This window comes from Hemitrygon akajei, chromosome 4 (assembly GCF_048418815.1).
Source record: "Hemitrygon akajei chromosome 4, sHemAka1.3, whole genome shotgun sequence".
Taxonomy (NCBI): domain Eukaryota; kingdom Metazoa; phylum Chordata; class Chondrichthyes; order Myliobatiformes; family Dasyatidae; genus Hemitrygon; species Hemitrygon akajei.
This window is the reverse complement of record NC_133127.1, coordinates 54,222,201-54,243,733: the sequence shown is the minus strand read 5'-3', so window position 1 is coordinate 54,243,733 and position 21,533 is coordinate 54,222,201. Positions and strand designations below refer to the sequence as shown.

Genomic DNA, 21,533 nt, shown 5'->3' with positions numbered 1-21,533 from the left:
ACATCGAATGACTGTTGATAATACAAATGTGTATTTTTTGTTGCTGCTAACCTTTCTGTGCTTCAAACAAACTAGGGTAATTGACTGTGAAATTATTCATATGGTTGAAATCTTTGTTCAGTGTTGTGTGCAAATGCATGCCTCGCTTTCAAATGGTAGTTAGGTCCATTAGATCCAACATCTGGGCACTAATTCATAATTTACGTGACCCAATGGATTACATGGTTAACGAAGCCTGCTATGAACTCAATAAATATTAATAGATATTGTAAAAGATGAGAAAATGAATTTATGACAAATATTTAAACAGTTAAAAGTAGCCATCTTTAGTAAAAAGTTCAGCTTTAAAGTTAGAATTTAATGAGCTGATCAATTTGGTGTTTAACATCACAGGCAATAAAGAATTGATTACAATAGCTTTTCAGGTCATTCCGTCATATCAACCTTACCCATAGCATTTTGACTGTGGACATCAGGAAGGGCAAGTCAGGAGAATATGCACCAGTCCTCAATGAGGGTCAAAGGTGTAAAGGGTGAAAAGCTTCAAGTTCCTGATTGTTCACATCCTTCACTAAGGACACTCACCATCCACAAGATGCCTCATCCCATTACTATCATCAGGGAAGAGTAAAGGAGCTTGATGGTCCATTCTCAATTATCTAGAATTAGCTTCTGCCCCTCTGCCATCAAATTTCAGAACCCATGTACACTAACTGGTTATTCCTTTTTCCAAGATTTATTTATTTTTGTAGTTTATAGATTATTGTCTTTGCAAAGTTCTGCTGCTGCAAAACAACAAATTTCATATTGTATGTCAGTGTTGTAGTAAATCTAATCCTAGCAGGATCACAGCTAATTAAAACAGGACCAGCAATTTACACTTGCCAACAAAGATTTTACTTACTGAATATTTTTGGATGTATCTTATGGATGTTGGACTGCTGATCATGAAAATCACTATGAAATTTTCCTATCATGCACCTTTTCCAAAATTGCCTATATTTGTTATTTCAATTCAATATTCAAATCAATAAGAATGTTGCCCACAATGTAGGCTGAAAAATTTTCTATCTTGACCAGGCATGGTAGATGCTGCATTCCAGGACAAGTTTTAGAAAGGCTATAAATTTCTGTGAAGGACTTAGATATTTGAGACTGATGCCAAGATTAAGGAAGGCAATTTTGTTGGTCCAAATCAAATGGGTCATCAATGACAGGCAATTCGAAGAACTTCGAGTGAGACCAGAGACAATCACACAGAAGGTATTCAAGGATGTTGTTGAAAATTTTCTGGGCAACAACAGAGAACCAAACTACATACAGCTGCTTCAAGCATACAAAACTATGAAGTGCAACATGTGACTGAAGATTAATTTTCTGCATTCCCATTTAGATATTTTCCATGCAAACCTTGACACTATCAACGACGAGCATGGTGAAACATTTCACCAGGACATTGCAGCCATGAAAAAAATCATATCAGGGCAATCGGAATCCATCAGTGTTGGCTGATTAATGTTGAACTTTTAAGCAAAAAGCTTCAGATACTGAATACAAATGAAAATTATCAACAAAGTATTTTTAGCTGAGTTTAAACTATTGCAAAGTGTCAATACCTTCATGCGATGAAACACATTATATTCAATAAAAGTTCATTTTTGGTTCTCCAAGTTCCTACGAGATACAAGTAGTCTGAAATTATATTTGTGTTCAGCTTCAAGCAGTCTATCATAAACAAAAAAAAATTCTGAGGAAACAATACTTGCAAAAAAATTTGTTGCCCAATGTTACTGTGGTTCAAGGCTGAAATGTAATTGCTCAGGACTGAGCAAAGAATTGCATTTGCAGTGAGAGAGATTATAACATGCACATTGGTCCACGGGCCTCGTCAGGACACTCAGGCAATATGCAGATGCTGATCACATCTCTCCATGCAGATCATCTAAAGGAGGTATTAATTTTTAAGTTACATGCCTCAGTGAAATTCCAGAGAGGTAGGGCAAATTGGATCAGGCCTCTGGGGTAGAAAATAGTGTGAAATGTGTAGACTCACGGAAAATTTCTGCCTAACAGCCATAAGCAATCTTAGAGGGACACAAGTTGCGCAGCATCTGTGAGGGCCAAGGAATTGCTGGTGTTTCAGGTTGAAACCCGCTATCAGGACCGGGAGTGGAAGGGGGAGATGTAATTGGTGCTCTGAGGAGAGGTGGAAGATGACAAGTGAGTTGCACCAGGGAGGGAAGGGGAGAGGGTCTAGAGCTGGGAAAAGTGGCAGGTGAATGATAAATGGAGTTGAGTAAGAGAAATACAATGAGAGGCACATGGAGCAAGGTAGGGAGAGGGGAAATTAAAGATTAATACAGCTGCAGGAATGCAAAGGGCTACCGGTGCCAGATTTGCGTAGGTTATGTCAGGTTACTTACACATAAAAGGGTTTTCATAAAATAAATTGGAAACTCATTTTGCATCAATGACTCTACAACCTGCTGCACAATCCCTGCTCAGATTCACCAGGGACTCTTTCAGCAAACATGAGACCATTAATTAGTGCACTCCAGGGACCTAGCATTTGTTTTATGGGTCCATATAGTACAGTCTAAAAATAGGGTCCACAAATTCTGCAGTGATTATAGTATGCACAGATGTTAGAATTGCTAATATCTTGCCTGAAATAAATACATACATGGATGCCAGTTTTTAAGTTGCATTCTCTGTTCTAACATGACCTTTATAAAGTAAATTTATGAACATGCACCTGTTCTATAATACTCAGTTGGGGTCCAGCCACAGTAATTTAAAAAATGGAAACAACCATTTTTCTTTATCAGCAAATGAGAAAGGTTCAAATAACAGACTAATGAGAAATGTGAACTTAAATGTGAAATTAAATAGGTTTTTCTCTCCCCCAGTTGTTCCATCTCCAAAAGGCAATACAAGTACCAGCAAGAACATATCATAACCAACCAATCACTCTACCTTTATGAGCTAGATACCACATGCCATCATACTGTCAATGGGAGAAAGGCAATCCAACATTTCTGCAAACCCCAACCCCAGCACATTTTCGATAGATACCTTTTCCAGGGTATATGTTGTTTCACAAGGGTATATGTCGTCATCACCTCTTCAGGCAGTGTATATTTACCTCATAAGTGCATTGAATAACATAGTGAAAGGAGACATCAAGCTGATTTTATATTTGTATGTTCTGGGCTACTTTCGATGAGACTATATCTACCATCTGATATGTGCCAAATGAGCATGAATCTGGGCTGAAACCAGCTTTTGTGTTACAAATGAAATAATATTTACAAATTACCAGTATAGACTGCCATCACATTATCACTTACATGCCACCATTTGAGCTTGCAGATCAGATTCTTCTGGTGTTATCTTAAACTATTTTCTGTCCGGACAAGAGTTGTTCTACCAATGAAAATCAATGTATGTTTAGGAAATAAAGACTATTATCAGATAAGAAATGGCAATCAAGTGATATCATAAACTACAGAGCACAACACCGAAGGTTCACTGAATTATTGGCTATCCAGATATTGTATTAAAATTTCCCCTATACTTTTTTTTTACTACGAAAGAAGATCAGGGTTCTCCGCCGGGCGGAGTGGCATCGGAGACGGCGTCGTGAAAGGGCCCGAAACCGTGATGCCTTTATCGCCAACCCCTTCAAGTTCACCAAGGAGTTTCTGGGGCAGAAGCGCAGTGGGAAACTGGCCTGTTCGCAGGAAGACACAGACCAACATCTGAAGAAGGTATACAGTGACCCTGAAAGACAGCAGGAGTTGGGAGAGTGCAACATCCTAATACACCCCCCCCCCCCCCCCCGAACCGGATGTGCAGTTCGACATGTCAGAGCTGCAGCTAAAGGAAGGCAGAGAGGTCGTCCGCAAAGCAAGGGCAAGCTCGGCTCCAGGACCAAGCAGCACCTCGTACAAAGTGTACAAGAACTGCCCCAAACTCCTGATGCACCTGTGGAAGATCCTGCGAGTGTTCTGAAGAAGGGGGAAGATCCCAGAACAGTGGAGAGTGGCTGAAGGGGTGTGGATCCCGAAGGAGGAAAACGCCACCCAGATAGACCAGTTCCGCATCATCTCCCTGCTGTGTGGTGAGGCAAAGATCTTCTTCAGCGCCGTTTCCAATAGGCTGTGCACCTACCTAACAAAGAACACCTATATCGATACATCGGTCCAGGTGGGTGGCATTTCCGGGATGTCGGACTGTCTGGAGCACACCCGTGTGGTGACTCAGCTCATCAGGGAAGCCAGAGAGAACAAGGGCAACCTGTCAGTGCTGTGGCTCAACCTGGCAAATGCATATGGCTCCATTCCACACAAACTGGTGCAGCTCACACTGACCAAACATCACGTCCCCAGCAACTTCAGGATGAGGGTCTCTTCAGGAGCAATTACATAAAGCTGGCACAGAGTGGAGACTGGCATCCTCACAGGGTGCACTACCTCAGTGACACTGTTCTCCCTAGACATGAACATGCTCACTACGTCTGCTGAAACAGAGTGCAGAGGGCCCAGAATGGATTCCGCTCAACGGCAACCACCCGTCAGGGCATTCATGGACGACCTCACAGCCACCACAGAATCAGTTCCAGGCTGCGCCAGGGGCTCAAAAAGCTGGTGGAGTGGGCTTGGATGCGTTTCAAACCAGCCAAATCAAGATCTATGGTGCTGAGGAAAGGGAAGGTGGAGAACAAGTTCCAGTTCAGCATCGCAGGCACAGCCATCCCAACCATCACAACCATCACAGAAAAGCCAGTCCAGAGCTTAGGTAAGGATTTTGACAGCTCTCTAAGGGACACAGCATCCATTCAAGCGACCTGCACCAAGTTGGATGGCTGGCTGAAATCCGTGGACAAGTCTGGCCTACCTGGGAAGTTCAAAGCCTGGGTGTATCAGCATGGCATTCTTCCCAGAATCCTGTGGCCCCTCCTCGTCTATGCAGTTCCGATCTCAACAGTCAAATCCTTAGAGAGGAGGGTTAGCAACCACCTCAGGAGATGGGTGGGGCTGCCAAAGAGCCTGAGAAGTATGGCCCTCTATGAACACCACAACAAACTGCAACTGCCCTTCAAACCCCTGGAGGAGGAATTCAAGGTAACAAGAGCAGAGAAGTGATACAGTATAGGGACTCAAGTGATCCGAAGGTGGCTAGAGCGGGGATCCAAGTGAGGACTGGCAGGAAGTGGAGGGCGGAGGAAACTGTTCAGGAAGCAGAGGCAAGGCTGCGTCACAGGAGGCTGGTGGGAGTGGTCACATGAGGCCGAGCTGGGCTAGGATCCTTTCCAATTCCCCAAATGGACACCATCAGAGGGAAGGAAAGGTGCCGCCTAGTTCAGGAGGAGGTGAGAGCAGCAGTGGAGGAGACGAGAACCTGCAAGGCGGTGGGAATAAAGCAACAGGGAGCTTAGACAACATGGGAGAATGCGGCTGAGAGGAACGTGACCTGGGCTGAGCTTTGAAAAGCCGAGCCACACTGCATCCAATTTCCCATCCAGGCAGTGTTCGATGGGCTTCCAAGCCCATCAAACCTGCACACATGGGGCAAAGCAGAGTCATCAGCGTGCCCACTGTGTTCCAAGCGAGGAACCGTGGAGCACATCCTCAGCAGCTGCACAAGGGCACTTGGTGAGGGACGGTACCGATGGAGACATGATCAGGTCCTGAAGACCATCACTGAAGACATCAGCGCAGGAGTTGAGTGGGTGAAGCAGTCCCTAAGCAGTCTCTAAGCAGGCCATTGCCTTTGTCAAAGCTGGGGAGCAGCCAATACCCACCAAAAGAACATCTGCAGGCATCCTGACCTCTGTAAGGGACTGGCAGCTGTTGGTGGACCTCGAAAGGCAGCTGAAGTTCCCCAACCATATCGCAGCCACCACCCTGCGACCAGACATTGTCTTTGTGTCTGAGTGATGCTGGAGCTGACAGTCCCATGGGAAGATCACTTGGATGAGGCCTTCGAAAGGAAGCTATCGAAGTACGCAGGACTGGTCAGCGACTGCCGGCAGGCTGGATGGAGAGCGAGGTGTCTCCCAGTGGAGGTTGGTTGTAAGGGATTCGCAGCCCGTTCCTTAGCCAGAGCCTTCAGCAATTTGGGCATCGAGGGAGAGAGGAAGAGGAAAACCATCCGCAGTACCACCGATGTGGCAGAGAGGGTCTCAAGGTGGCTGTGGCTCAAGAGAGGGGAACCATGGAGTCATGTGTAGCTAGCCATCTAGACACAAGCTGGGGTCTGATCAGCCCCGGCTGGGTCACCTGGAGAAGGGTGTGTGATGTTGAAAGACGCGAAACACCCAATGATTCCAGGAACATCACTGATGATGTGTCCAGAGGCATCAATAAATGTATGTACACAACCAAACTCATTAATTTGTATCAAATGCCTACCTATTGCAAATGAACAAATTAAAATAACAATGTTTAGGGTAAATATTAGTATCGCAGAAAGTTGTTGAAAGAAGAGGTAACTGTTTGAATTATGGAGAACATAATTACTCCCTTATATAATTACATATGACTTAGAAGGAGGTGTTTACAGCCAGTCAAGTCCATGCTGGCTCAGTAAACAATCCTATTCATTTTAGTTCCCCCTTGTAAATATTCTTGCAGCATTCTCATCAACTGCTCCCAGACTCTGCTACTCACAATTTATAGCATTCAATTAACCTATTAACCTGGATGCCTTGGGAATGTGGGAGGAAACAGGAACACCCAAGGAAAGCCCAAGCAGTTACAAAGAGACCAGGACACGAGGTGACAGCCCTACTATGTGCACCACCATGTTACCCACCACTGCCATTAGGGTGGTTTAGTGACTCATTCAGAACAATTAGATTCAGCATACAGGTTTATATCTTTTGCATCCTTGTTTGCCTTGAGGTAAACATTCATGCCTTCATTTAACTTTACAAGTACAAAGCAGCTTTCCACAACAAAAACATTTTAATGAGGCCAGTCTGAAAAAAATCACTAAGCAATTACCATCAACAGATCACTTGCAATAGCAGGGGAAACAACACACTGGACCATTGCTACACCACCATCAATAATGCCTACCGTACTATTTCACGTCCTCACTTGGGAAAGTCTGATCACCTGGCTGTACGTCTACTCCCTGAGTATAGGCAGAGACTGAAGACTGCAGCACCAGCAGTGAGGACCAAGAAGGTATGGACAAGGGAAGCACAGGAGCGCCTACAGAACTGCTTTGAATCAGTGGACTGGATGTATTCAGGGATTCATCTTTGAATCTGGAGTTGTTACCGACTTCATTAAAAGCTGTCTCGATGAATGTGTGCCTACAAAGACTTACTGTACATACCCAAACCAAAAGCCGAGAAAGAACCAGGAAGTAAGCCATCTGCTGAAGGCTAGATCTGTGGCATTCAAGTCTGGCGACCCAGGCCTGTACCAGAAGACCAGGTATTATTTGCAGAGGGCTATTTCAAGAGTGAAAAGGAAATTTCAAATGAGGTTGGAGGTGACATCAGATGCATGACAACTTTGGTAGGGTTTGCAAGACATTACTTCATACAAAGCAAAACCCAGTAGCATGGATGGCAGCGATACTTCACTACCAGATGAACTCAACGCCTTCTATGCACGCTTTGAAAGGGAGAATACAACTACAGCTGTGAAGATCCCTGCTGCACCTGATGACCCTGTGATCTCTGTCTCAGAGGCCGATGTTAGGCTGTCTTTAAAGAGAGTGAACCCTCACAAGGTGGAAGATCCCAATGGAGTACCTGGTAAGGCTCTGAAAACATGTGCCAACCAACTGGCGGGAGTATTCAAGGACATTTTCAACTTTTCACTGCTACAGGCGGAAGTTCCCACTTGCTTCAAAAAGGGAACAATTATACCAGTGCCTAAGAAAAATAATGTGGGCTGCCTTAATGACTAGCACCTGGTGGCACTCACATCAACAGTGATGAAATGCTTTGAGAGGTTGGTCATGACTAGACTGAACTCCTGCCTCAGCGACGACCTAGACCCATTGCAAATGGCTATTGCCACAATAGGTCAACAGCAGATGCAATCTCAATGGCTCTTTACACAGCTTTAGACCACCTGGAAAACACAATCACCTATGTCAGGATGCTGTTCATCAACTATAGATCAGCATTTAATACCATCATTCCCACAATCCTGATTGAGAAGTTGCAAGACCTGTGCCTCTGTACCTCCCTCTGCAACTGGATCCCCAACTTCCTAATTGGAAGACCACAATCTGTGCCGATTGGTGATAACATCTCCTCCTCACTGACTATATACACATAACTGCGAGGCTAGGCATAGCTCAAATACCATCTATAAATTTGCTGATGATACAACCATTGTTAGTAGAATTTCAGCTGGTGATGAGAGGGCATACAGGAGTGAGATATGCCAACTAGCGGAGCAGTGTCACAGCAACAACCTGGCACTCAACATCAGTAAGACAAAGGATTGTAGATTGTAGACTTCCAGAAGGGTAAGACGAAGGAACACATACCAATCCTCATAGAGGGATCAGAAGTGGAGAGGGTGTGCAGTTTCAAGTTACTGGATGTCAAGATCTCCAAGGATCTAACCTGGTCCCAACATATCAATGCAGTTATAAAGAAGGCAAGACAGCGGCTATACATCATTAGGAGTTTAAAGGGATTTGGTATGTCAACAAATACACTCAAAAACTTCTATAGATGTACCGTGGAGAGCATTCTGACAGGCTGCATCACTGTCTGGTATTGGGGGGGCGGGGGGCTACTGCACAGGACCGGGAGAAGCTGCAGAGTGTTGTAAATTTAGTCGGCTCCATCTTGGGTACTAGCCTACAAAGTACCCAGGAGATCTCAAGGAGGAGTGTCTCAGAAAGGCAATGTTCATTATTAAGGACCTCCAGCACCCAGGACATGCCCTTTTCTCACTGTTACCATCAGGTAGGAGGTACAGAAGCCTGAAGACACACATTCAGTGATTCAGGAAGAGCTTCTTCCCCTCTGCCATCCAATTCCTAAATGGTCAATGAACCCTTGGACACTACCTCACTTTTTTAATATATAGTATTTCTGTTTTTTGCACGATTTTTAATCTAGTCAATATACATATACTGTAATTGATTTACTTATTTATTTATTATTATTATTTTATTTTGTGGGGTTTTTTCTATTTTATGTATTTCATTGAACTGCTGCTGTTAAGTTAACAAATTTCATGTCGCATGCCAGTGATTCTGATTCTGATTCCTGAATCTAGGACTGACTTACTGAGATTTATTTCCCCAGCAGAAGACAGGAAATCAGGTATGGAGCCATTTGATGAATACCTACTCAAAATACCAGCATGAAGTTGATACCAGAGGTAAAGGTTATGCAGTAAGACAGCCAATGTGAATAATAAATTGAAATGTTCTCATCTATAACATCTATTTGTATTCATTCCACAGCCATGCAAGTAGACAAGATGGTGAAGAAGGTGTGTGGCATGCTGGTCTTCATCAGTCAGGGCATCAAGTTTAGGAGTAGAGACTTTATGTTGCAGTTGTACAAGACAGTGGTGAGACTGCACTTGGAGTATTCTGCACATTTTTGTCACCCTCTTACAGGAAATACATTGTCAAGCTGGAGAGGGTGCAGAACAGACTTACGTGGATGCTACCTGGACTAGAGTGTCTGAGTTATCGAAAGAGGTTGGCCACACTGGATTTTTATTCTTTGGAGTGCAGGAAAATGAGAGGTGATCTCAAAGAAATTTGAATCATGAGGGGTATGGATAAGGTGCAAAGCCATAGTCATTTAATCAGGTTTGGGGAGCCCTAGACTAGAGGGCACAGATGCCAGATAAGAGAGGAGAGATTTAAAAGAGATCTCAAAGACAACTTCTTTTTGCACAGAGGGCAGTGAATACTTCAAATGAGTTGCCAAAGGAGTGGTCAAAGCCAGTACAATTACAACATTTGAGAGACATTTGGATAAGTTCATGGAGGGGACTAGCTTGGAAGGTTATGGGTTGAATGCAGACAAATGGTATTGATGTGGACCTGTTGGGCTGAAGTTGTGTGGACGTGTGGTTTATTTGCCAGTCAAAAGCTACTTTCACCGTGTCAGCCGTTGATTGGTCAGTTTGAAACCTGTAGCAGCTTTTTCCCAATTGGTTGCCTTGTGTACAATAGCTCTGGTGTCCGGTTTCAGATATCCTGGGTATAAAGAATAGCACGTGCAAGAGGCTCTCTATCTTCCCCTTGTCTCCAGGGCATGCTTCCCTGAACCATTGAGAAGGTATGCTCCACATGCACTTTTAACCAAGTATCTGCTTGTTGAATATTTAGTTTTATAGTTTGTGTTACTTGGAGTGACCTAAATGTTTGGTCGAATTTCTTACTGTTTGTAAATAAATACTTATTCATAGTCGGTGTTTACAGTCTCACTAAATTCATGAACCTGCTTCAACATTACAGCTTGTTTCTGTGCTGTATTAATCTACGCAATTCCACTTACGTTAAGACTCCCAATTAAAAGTGATGCAAAACGCTCAAATTAAATCATTTAAAAAATAAAAAGATTCTTACAATGAACCTTCATTTTGAAAGTTTTTGTTGTAGCATTGAATCTCAGCACAGTGTTAATGCTCAGCTTCAGGTTTTATGTTCTCTACCCAAATGATCTTACCCTTCAATTCACCATATCAACATTATTTTCTTTTATAAATACCCTGTGGTATTTGGAGGAACAAAGTATTAAAATGACTTATTTTATGCTACAAGAAACCGTGTAACAATGTAACTCTACTTTGCCACCAATCCATCATGACTGAATGGCCCAACTCACCTGACCACAAGAACAGGATTGATTGAAGCATTCAATAAACAGCACCACTACTGTGTTCAAGGTTTAGAATTACAGAATCATTCTTTGTACAGCAATCTTGATAGTCCCATTTCTACACTCTTGCCCTGCAGCCCTTCAAATTATCTTGCTTTGTGCCTCACCATTCCCCTTCATTTCCCTTCTTGAAACACTGAGAGACTGCTTGCATTCGCAGTGGGTTCCGGATGAAAGCCACCCTTTGTGAATTGAATTGACCTTATTACTTACATCCTTCAAATGCATGAGAAGTAACAGTCTTTACGTTCCACCTCCGTCTAAATGTGCAATGTGCAATTTATAGTAATTTATAATAAGTATTATGTACAACAGGATCAATATAACATAGAAATACAGTTGCATCAGTATGAATTAGGCCAGGTGGAAGAAGCTGTTCTGGAGCCTTTATGCTATGATACCGTTTCCCTCTTTTTTCCTGCTAGAGTCGTACAGCACAGAGACAAGACTTCCAGCCCATTATACCATTCTACACTAATCCTATTTCACTGCATTTGGGTCTGTAGCCTTCTATAACTCGGTGATTCAAATATTTGTCTAGAGATTCCAGACTCTAACCAGCCACTGTGTGAAATATATGTCTTCAGAATCCTTCTAAACCTCCTACCTCTCACTTTAAAGCTACATCCTCTTTCCTGAGACACCCATACAAAGGAAAAACAGAATATTACCTACACTATCTTTTCCTCTTCTTAATTTTACACCTTGTCAGGTCACCCCTCAGCTCCTCCATTCCAAGGAAAACAAACCCAGCTCATCCAGTCTCTCCTTATAACAGGAATGCACCAGTCTTGGTACAACCTGACAAGTCTCCCATGTAGCACCTCCCACACAATCGCATCCTTCCTATAGGATGGAGACCAGTTTGGAAGGAAACATAAGCTAAATATCAGCACATGAGAGTGTCCAATACATGTTCCTAACCAGATAATCTCAAAGAGTTTTTGGTGAACTTTATTGATATAAATTTGGTCCTGTATTTTATTTTGTGCTCTGGACTAGAGTGGGATTTGAACCCATAAACTTTGGCAATGGAAAATGGTTCCCTCTAATCCATAACTGATATCCTGTTATTAAACTTGATATACTAATTTAATATCCTTGTTAAAGATTTGTAAGAAATGTAATCTTGTTTTCATCCCTCATTCTGTCAAGCTAGTGATCATTTTGATTCTCACTGGATTTTTTTGATAAATTGGCCAGTGTGATACAACAATAGAATAAAGCTCTCTTTTCATAGTGGCATCAACGAACGATCAAGACCTACAATGAAGGGCAACAATAAGGTTAACAGTCTGAATAAACTTTGTATGAATTAAAATGCCACGGCAACGTAGCAATTGGCACAACACTGTTACAGCCTGGGGTGCTGGAGTTCAGTATCCTCTGTAAAAAGTTTGTTTGTTCTTCCCATGTGCACGTATATTTTGTCCCACAGTCCTAAGATGTACTGGTTAGAAGGTTAATTGATCTTTGTTAATTGTCTTATGATTAGACTACAGTTAAAAAGGTGGGACGCTGGGTGGTAACGCTCATTGGGCCGGAAGGGACTGTTCTGTACTGAATCGCTAAATATAAAAAAATAAATTAAACTTAATTGCTACAATACAAGGTTGGGCTCAAAAGTCAGTTAAAGACATTTTAAGGCCAGACACTATACATTTATTTAGAGCCTTTGATGTAATAAAACTTCTAGGTGCTTCTCAAGCGCATTAGCAAGCAAAGAACTCTGCTCTACAGAGATATTCGAATAAGAAACTTGATTGATGTGATATATAAATGATGAAAATGTAGGTAGATTGCTTAGTAAGTTTGCAGACAGTATGAGGATTTGTGGTGTTGTGGACAGCATAGAGGGCTATCAAAGTATAAAGCAGGATATAAATCAATTATGGTTTGGAGAGGAGAAAGGGTTGATGAAGTTTAATTCAAGCAAGTATGATATTTTGGACTCTGGAAAATCAAATATAAGGGGAAAGTATACAGTAAATGAGAAGTATATAACAGTACTAAGTATGAATGCATCTTGTGGTTTAAGTCCAGAGCTCCTTGAAAGTGGTCACAATGAGATAGAGTGGTGAAGAAAGTATATGGCATGCTTGCCTTCACAGGATGGGGCATTGAGTACAAGAGTAAGAAAGTCATGTTGCAGCTACAAAGAACGTTGGTTAGACCATTGGAGTGTTGTGCGTAACTCTGGTGGCCACACTACAAGAAGGATGTACAAGCTTTGGAAAGGGTACAGAAGAGGTCTATCAGGATACTGCCTACATTAGAGGGTATGAGCTATGAGGTGAGATTGAACAAAATTGTCTTCTCTGGAGATCGGAGGCTATGGGTAGACCTGACAGAATTTTATAAAATTAAGAGAGGAGTAGATAGTGCAGGCAGTCAGAATCTTTTTCCTAGAGGACATGAATTTAAGGCAGAGAGGGATGTTTGAAGAGAATGTTTGTCTTTTATCTTTTTGTACACAGAGAGTGCATGGTGCCTAGAATGGGATGCGAGGGGAGTGGAAGCAGATACAATAGTGGTATTTAAGAGGCTTTTAGACAGACAGATTAATACATAGTGAATGAAAGGATATGGATCCTGAACGGGCAGAAGAGATTTAGTTTGGCATTGTGTTCAGTGCAGACGTCATGTGCTATACTGTGCTATGAGGTTAGATTGAAGAGAGGATTTTTTTAAATACATTTTATTATGAGTTTCTACAATGTGACAAAAAACAGTAAAAAAAAAGTTTATACAGTGCAAAACAAACATATCAAATGTACAGTTCATAACAATTAAGGAAAAGCACCCATAGTAGAATCGTATAAAATTAGTTACCACCCCACCCTCCCACTACCCAACTCCAAGCCAATCTTACGATATATAAGAAAGTTAATATGAACTTTTAACACCACAGAGCTGTATTTATAAAAAGGTATATTGCCCACTACCTGAAATATAATATGTTTACATATCAAAAAAAAACAAAAATCTTAACCGAAAGAAGCTGGAAGTAAGGGATTTAAATGCAAAAGAAAAAATGGGAGGGATGCACCCTTAATCTAAACAGGAATTATGAAAATATTCAAGAAAAGGTCCCCACACCTTTTGGAACTTTATGTCCAAATTAAGAAGTGAATAATGAATCTTTTCAAGGTCTAAGCGGGACATAAAGTCTCTGAGCCAATGAGCATGAGTGGGTGGAGCAGCATCTCTCCACCTAAGAAGGACTGCACATCTGGCCAAAAGAGAGGCGAAAGACAATGTACGACACTTAGTTGGAGTCAGATATATGTCAACTTCTCCTGAAGTACCGAAAAGAGCAATCAGAGGGTTAGAAGAGAGCATTTTAAAGGGTAGAGAAACTAAATGTTCAAAATGGCATTTCATAACATCAGGGGAACAAAAACTGATTAAAGGAGAGGCTCTAGTTGTTGGAATATGAAATTCCTAGAGGGTTATAGGGTGGAAAGGGTTAGAAAGATGAAATGGGTGAAGAAAAGGTGATACTGCTAGAACACAGCAAGGAGAATTAATAGTGGGTGATAGTCACTGCTCCCTCAAATCTGGACTGGTGTGTGGCTGCACAGTAACTGAAAAGCCTTTGTTGCTGCACAGCTAGAATTTTCTTTTATATAATGTTAATATAATTTTATAATCTGTTAATATAATTATGAAATACCCTGCAATTATGTATTATTGAATAAAATCCATAAATTTTCTAAATAATAAATTTACCACAACCTTTACTTTGAAATATTTTAGAACATCAGTGTTTCAAGCTACAACACTGTTACAAATTGCAACAATAAACACAGAATAGAAGTCGGTAACTCCCTGGTATAAACCACCAGCCCACTGAATACCGACACCATCTAGTCAAAACACTTTTCTTTTGCCACTGCTCCTGTCACTTGTTTTGACTGCTTGAAATCATTTATGAAAAGGTTTACGAAGTGACAGATTTTCTTTGTTGCACTGTAATTTATTATACCCTTTAATGAATAAATAAGTTAAAAGTACGTGATTTTTCAGTTTTCATTCTAAATATTCATAGTATGCATGTTACAAAAAAAACATTTGAAGCATCGTGCAGTTTTCAGGCTGTGTAAAAAAATTCCTGCTCAGATCAATGCTTGGTCCGCGCAGCTTTAAAAAGAATGAGAGAGAATGTTGGAAGTAGTGCAGCAGTAGGAAGGACAACACTGCAGTCAATTCACTCAATTTAACTGTATATGTATTAATGAAATTAAGGTAAAAAGAGATTGCTGAAATCAGTTTTGTGACAAAATACACTAGCTGTGGGAAGGTGACATTTCATCTTTGGTAGACTGAATTTTGAAAAATAAATTAAAATTGTAAGTCTTCAAATTATTTCTAGTGGGAAAAGGCCCAATGGCCTTTATCAGTGTCACAAGAACATATGAGCAATAATAAGAAAGTATGTCTGGTCTGCTGTTTGATCATGACTGATTTATTTTCCCTCTCAACCCCATTGCTCTGCCTTCTCCCCTTATCCTTTGACACCCCTACTAATCAAGAACCTATCAACTTCCACTTGAAACATACCTAATGACTTGGTCTCCACAGCCATCTGTGGCAACAAATTTTAAAGATAACCCACCATCTGGCTAAATAAATTCCTCCTCATCTCTGTTCTAATGGGATATCCTTCTATCCTGAGGCTGTACCCTCGGGTCATTGCCTCTCCCACTATTTGAAACATTCTCTCCATGTCCACTCTAACAAGGCCTTTCAATGTTCAGTTGGTTTCAAAGATTCTTGTAAAGTCCAGCAAGTACACACGCAGAGCCATCAAACACTCCTCTGATTTTAACCCTTTCTCAAAATGAATGCTAACATTGCATGTGTCTTCCTTACCACCAATTTAACCTGTAAGTTAACTTTTAGGGAATCTTGCACTTGGACATCCAAGTCTGTTTGCACCTATAATTTCTGAATTTACTCCCCATTAAACAGAAGTCTACACTTTTACTTCTTCTGCTAAAGCTCATGAAGATATACTTCCCTGAACTGTATTCCGTTTGCCACTTCTTTGCCCATTCTCCTAATCTATCCAAGTCCTTCTGCAGTCTTCCTGCTTCCTCAGCACTATCTGCCCCTCAATCTGTATTTGTATCGTCTGCAAACTGGACAACAAAGCCACCAATTTAGTCATGGGGCAAGTTTGACCTGAATGAAGATATTAAACAAGCAATGGGAATGAGAGGTGCACACTAATTGAAGGACTGCATTTTATGAAATGATCAAAGACACAAGTAATATACAATCAACATTGTCTCTTAATATCCAATTTTCCTAGCATGGATTCTGAATTTTTGTGGTCAGAGTGCAGAGAGAAATGACTAAAAGATACTTCATTTTTATAGCACCAAATCCAGAATTTGTGCGATCAAGCGGAAACTGCTCAAAAAAGCCATCTTGTAGGCATTCCTTCTCGAGATCCAGTATCAACCTGCTTTTTCCCAATCCCCCTGCATACTGAAATATAACACCTTCAGTTCGATATTCACTACTCTGCAATTCAATTTTGTCTCCATGCTTCTGGAAGTTAAATTTGTATGCCTTTGTAAACTTTGTTTTACTCTTCATTCTGGAGACTACAGTAACCTTTCTTGCATTCTCCTTCCCTTTTACTTTATCCATTCTTTCCTAAGTTGTTGACCCCCCGTTCCCAACTATTTAGTTGAAAGCTCCATCCACAGCCCTAATTATAGATTCACAAGGACCCTGGTCCCAGCATGGTTCAGATGGAGCCCATTACATTAGAACAGCTCCCTCCTTCCCAAGTATGAGTTCAATGTCCCACAAATTCAAACTACTTCTCCCACATCAATCTTTCAGCCACACATTTGGTTCTCTGATCTTATTAACTTGACGCCGATTTGCACATAGCTCTGGTAAACAATACAGAGATTATTACTTTTCTGTTCTGCATTTTAATTTAGACCCTAGCTGCTCAAATTCCCTCAACAGAACCTCCTTCCTTGTTCTTCTAACGTCGTCATTTCAATCTGGACAACGACAACTGGTCTTACCCTTCCACTCCAAATTTCTCTGAAGATGAGATGTCCCAAATCCAGCACCAGTCAACACAGCTCTCAGGACTTACGATCCTTGCAACAGAGAATTATGAGGATACCTTTGACTATACTATGCCCAACTGCAATCATATTTCTCTTCACTCCCCCTTCAAGAATGGCTTCCCGAACCACAGTACCACAGTTTGGTCACTCATCAGTTAACTACAAGTGCATGGCATCATTAATGTGAATAGGTAAGAGGAAGCTTTTTCAAACAGCTATGAAAAGACTTAAGGTGAATTTAAACTATGTTGATCACACTTTGGAAACAGTGGGGTAAAATGTAAAGGAACACCTGTGTATGATCCTCATGATGCTTTGCTTTTGCTGATCTCTCTCCTGAGGTTTCCATAATTCCTTATGATAAAGGAGGAGGTTTAGCCCATCAAGTTTATGCTGCCTCATGGAGCAGGCAACATAACCTGATTCCACCATGAATTATCCTTGTAATTATCCCTGTAAACCTATTCACACCTTGGACTAGTTACCAAATTTCTTCTGCATGATAATTCCATGCAAACCATATTGAAAATCTCATTTGGCTCCAGAGGGCATTGCACCAACATCAAAGCACTGTACTGCTGAGTATGTTCTCACGATTCTGAGTTTCACTGATATTCCACTGGCCCACCCACCTCACAATTGCATGAAAGAGCCACTCACCTCCAACAAAAAAATAAATAAATCGGTACTACAAACAACCATTTCCCGTCATATAGGTGTCCATTGTTTGACATTAATTCATGCCTTCTCATTATCACTTTCCAGAAACCAAGTAGAAAATGGGCAAAATATGAAAGTAGAGAACAATCATAATTTGTGCAGCTTAGGCATAGAACAAGTGGCACTCCAGTATCAAGCCTGTACAGAACACTTCTGGAATTTCAAATTATTATTTTCCCTGCCTTCAGAGGTGGAAATGGGCTACTCAGATCATAAACCGACACTCAAGGAACTTAGGGTCAAAATGTTACAGCTTTACAACCCTTGAAGTTCCAACAAATTCCATAATTCCTGCAAGCATATGGACAGATTTGGCTACTGAGACAGGTTCACAATGATGCTGATCACAAAAGCAAGGCTTTCAAGCTTCCTCGTTGAGGATGTTTTGTAATACACAAGTGCTCAGTGTCCATACATTCCAAATTTTGCAGCTTATAAGTTGTACTCTGTCTAGGGAGAACTTCATCTACAACATTTTACCATATGGTTGAGCTGTCTCCTTCAATCTCTCTTGTTTATGATACAAATGGAACATCTGCCAATGTGTAATACATTTTCTGCTTCTCTGATTAAGGAAGATGTAGAGAATGTGTGGTGGCGATGTTCCAAATGAAGTAATAGTCTTTCTATTTTACTGCCTTGCTTTGCTCCATACACTATAGCTAGAAGTTTGGCACCATTTGGTACTCTGTGCAACTTTTGCTCATACCATTTAGATGGCCACAAACAGCCCCTTCCTTCCTTCATTACTGGACAGTACACCTCTCCAGATCCTCACAACCCTAGCTGCACATCCAGGGAAGCATCACGAGACAATGTTGAAAGCAGTGTGCAAGAAAGCAAGAGAGGGGGGAATGCACTGGGATCCGGGAGAGGCTCAGTTCGATGCCCAGCTCACTGGAAAATAAGCTGGACATCCTGCGCCTGAGACTGAAATAGCGAGAGATGAAGAACAAATGCACACTCATTCTCACAGAAACATGGCTTCAGGACACCATCCAGCTGGAGGGTTTTGGCATGCGGATTCCAGGCGATCTCACTGGTGTATGGATGCTTTAGCATTGGCATCCCACTGTTCACCAATGATTGAGTTCACTTTAGTACAGAGTGAGTTCCCCATAATTGTGTTGGTAGCTGTATATATCCACCCCCTCCCCCCCACCACTGCTAATGCCAGTGAGGTTCTGCATGAGATCTACAGCACCATCAGTGACTTTCACCCTGATGGTATCTTCATTGTTACTAGTGACTTTAACCACGTGAACCTCAACACAGTCCTGTCTAAATTACACCTGCATGTTAGTTTTGCTACCAGAGGTGAAAATACATAGACCTGGTTTATACTAACATGCCAGGTGCATATAAGGCAGATCCCTGACCCTACATTGGGCTCTCAGAACACTTATCCAACTATGCTAATTCCAGCATACAAACCACTGATTAAAGGAGCCAAACCAGCTCTAAAGGTGGTGAAAACCTGGCCTGAGGGGGCAATCTCAGCATTGTAGGACAGCTTTGAAACACTGAGGATGTTACTAACACGAAACACATCCCTGTGAGGGCAAATCAGAAGCCATGTCTTACTGCAGAGGTCCAGGCACGGCTGAGGAATCATGATAATGCCCTTAGATGGGGAATGTGAAGGCACTTAGGGAAGCAAGAACTGTGCTTTCCACGAAACAGGAGCAATCTTAGAGAATATACAACCATTTCTGTGATACCAGAGACACGAGGTGCTTGTGGCAGGGAATTTAGAGGATTACAGACCACAAGTCTACACTGTCCATCAGTGAACAGAACACCTCCCTCCCCAACAAGCTAAATCTCTTTTACACCTAGTGTGACATACAAAACAAAGTGCTGGCAAGGAAGGCCCCCTCTCCCCCAGGGGAGCAGACATTCCATCTGCTGAAGCTAAGGTGAGGAAGACCCTGGTCAGGATAACACACTGTGCAGCCTGATAACATACTAGGTTGGATTCTGAAAGACTGTGCGGTCCTGACAGATATATTCAACATCTCTCTGGCATAATCCACTGTCCCCTCTGTTTTCAATGCAGCAACCACCATTCCAATGCCAAAGAAGACAATAGTAAACTGCCTAAATGGCTTATCGTCCAGTGGCATTAACATCAACCAATATGAAATGCTTTGAGTGGCTGGTCACGGAATCCATTAAAACCTTTCTCTTGGCTACATCGGACCATTTCCAGCTCACTTACTGCTCAAATCGATCCACTGACAATGCTATAGTCCCTGCTCCACTCTGTCCCGTTCCACCTGAACAATAGTCTCACGTGCCAGGTTGCTGTTTACAGAATTCAGTTCACCATCATACCCCAGAAACTGTCCTCGCTGGGCCTCACCGCATCCCCCCTCCCAACCCTTTAATTATGAAGTCATTCTACCTTATCCTGGAACACAACAAAAACATATGTTCAGTGCTTCCTGTTATCTAAAGCACGTTTAAAAGTTTGTGATAAACATGCATCCTATAACTGAAAAGGCAGTAGTCTGATCCTGGATATTATAAGAAGAGTCCCCATGAGGCACAGAGAAATACTGTCTGCTTGATGACATGTGATTCAGACCATATGCACTGCTGTCTGACTCCAGGGTCTGCCACAGCTGGGTTTCTGTCTAAGCCAAGATCACCCTGATTAATCCAGCAATGTCACACATGCTGCCTGACTGTAACTGATTCCAGCTGGCATGCTGGGGGGTCATTGAAAATCCATTATAGAAAATAATGATTGCTTCCACTGAGTTCACTTATTCTGTTATTGTGTTCAGTGTGCCTTCTATGTATACATCTTAATTTTCTTGTTTACATTTTGATTTACCATTACTGCCGGCTGATGATCAATTCACCCAATAATTCTGTAAAGCAATTAAAGATCGTGCAGCACTTGCAGTACTGTATCATCTAACTCATTCATACTGAGGATAAGTCTCATCATATTAGCTGCAATTTTCTGCTTTCGGATCACATAAACACTATACAGTTTGAAATTGCAGTAGATATTCAAATTTATTAATAAATCCACAATCACAGCAGATATATTTGAGCTTACTTTTGGAAGTATATCCAGTAAAAAATACAACTGTCTCCCACAATACAACTTAAATTAAAGGAAGCATCAGTTTCAAGCTTTCAGCATTACTGCCTAGGGTCTGGATTTCACCCAATTCTGGCAAACTACATTTGACGCTAATGCCATACCACCATACTGGGAGACAGCAATTTTTTTTTAATCTTGCTTTTTCCAATTTAAAAGTAGAAGCTAACTTAGAGAGCAGCTACTGCATGAACCCACATGTTGTTTCATTTGCACATTGCTCACTGGGAAAAAGGTTAATGATGTTTAAGGCACTCTCCATTGCCAGCCAGAAAAGCTATGGAATTATGCAATAAGGTCTCAATCAAGAGCATCTCGTGCAGAGTTGCTGCAACCTTTAACTTCCTAATCCTGCAATAGGGGCTGCTGGAGTCACTCAAAATAACTTCAGCATACAGCATATTATATTTCTTGACACAGGACAGTGATTATAAGTCTAGATTCTGATATTCCAGTGCAGTTTCTCTAATTTACAGCTGGGTCTCAACTACCTATACAATGCACACCTCCTCCCCTTTGTGACCTTCCGATCCAATTTCTGTTGACAAATCAGATATCCATATTACAATCTTGCCAATTGTGCAAACTAGAATGAAAAATGTACTGTGCATTAGGGTGAATTGCAACAAGGAGTGTGATATTCAATTTCTTCATGAAGAGAATGTCTGCCAGTAATGTGCGCAAACACTTCAAAATCCTTTTA

General features: G+C 41.6%; 1 protein-coding gene across 2 annotated transcripts in view; it reads right to left on the bottom strand.

The window, feature by feature from the left end:
* Positions 1-21,533, bottom strand: part of LOC140726356 (neuronal vesicle trafficking-associated protein 1-like) — an 87,810-nt gene that overhangs the window by 18,841 nt on the left and 47,436 nt on the right. The gene's annotated exons all lie outside the window — the stretch shown is intronic.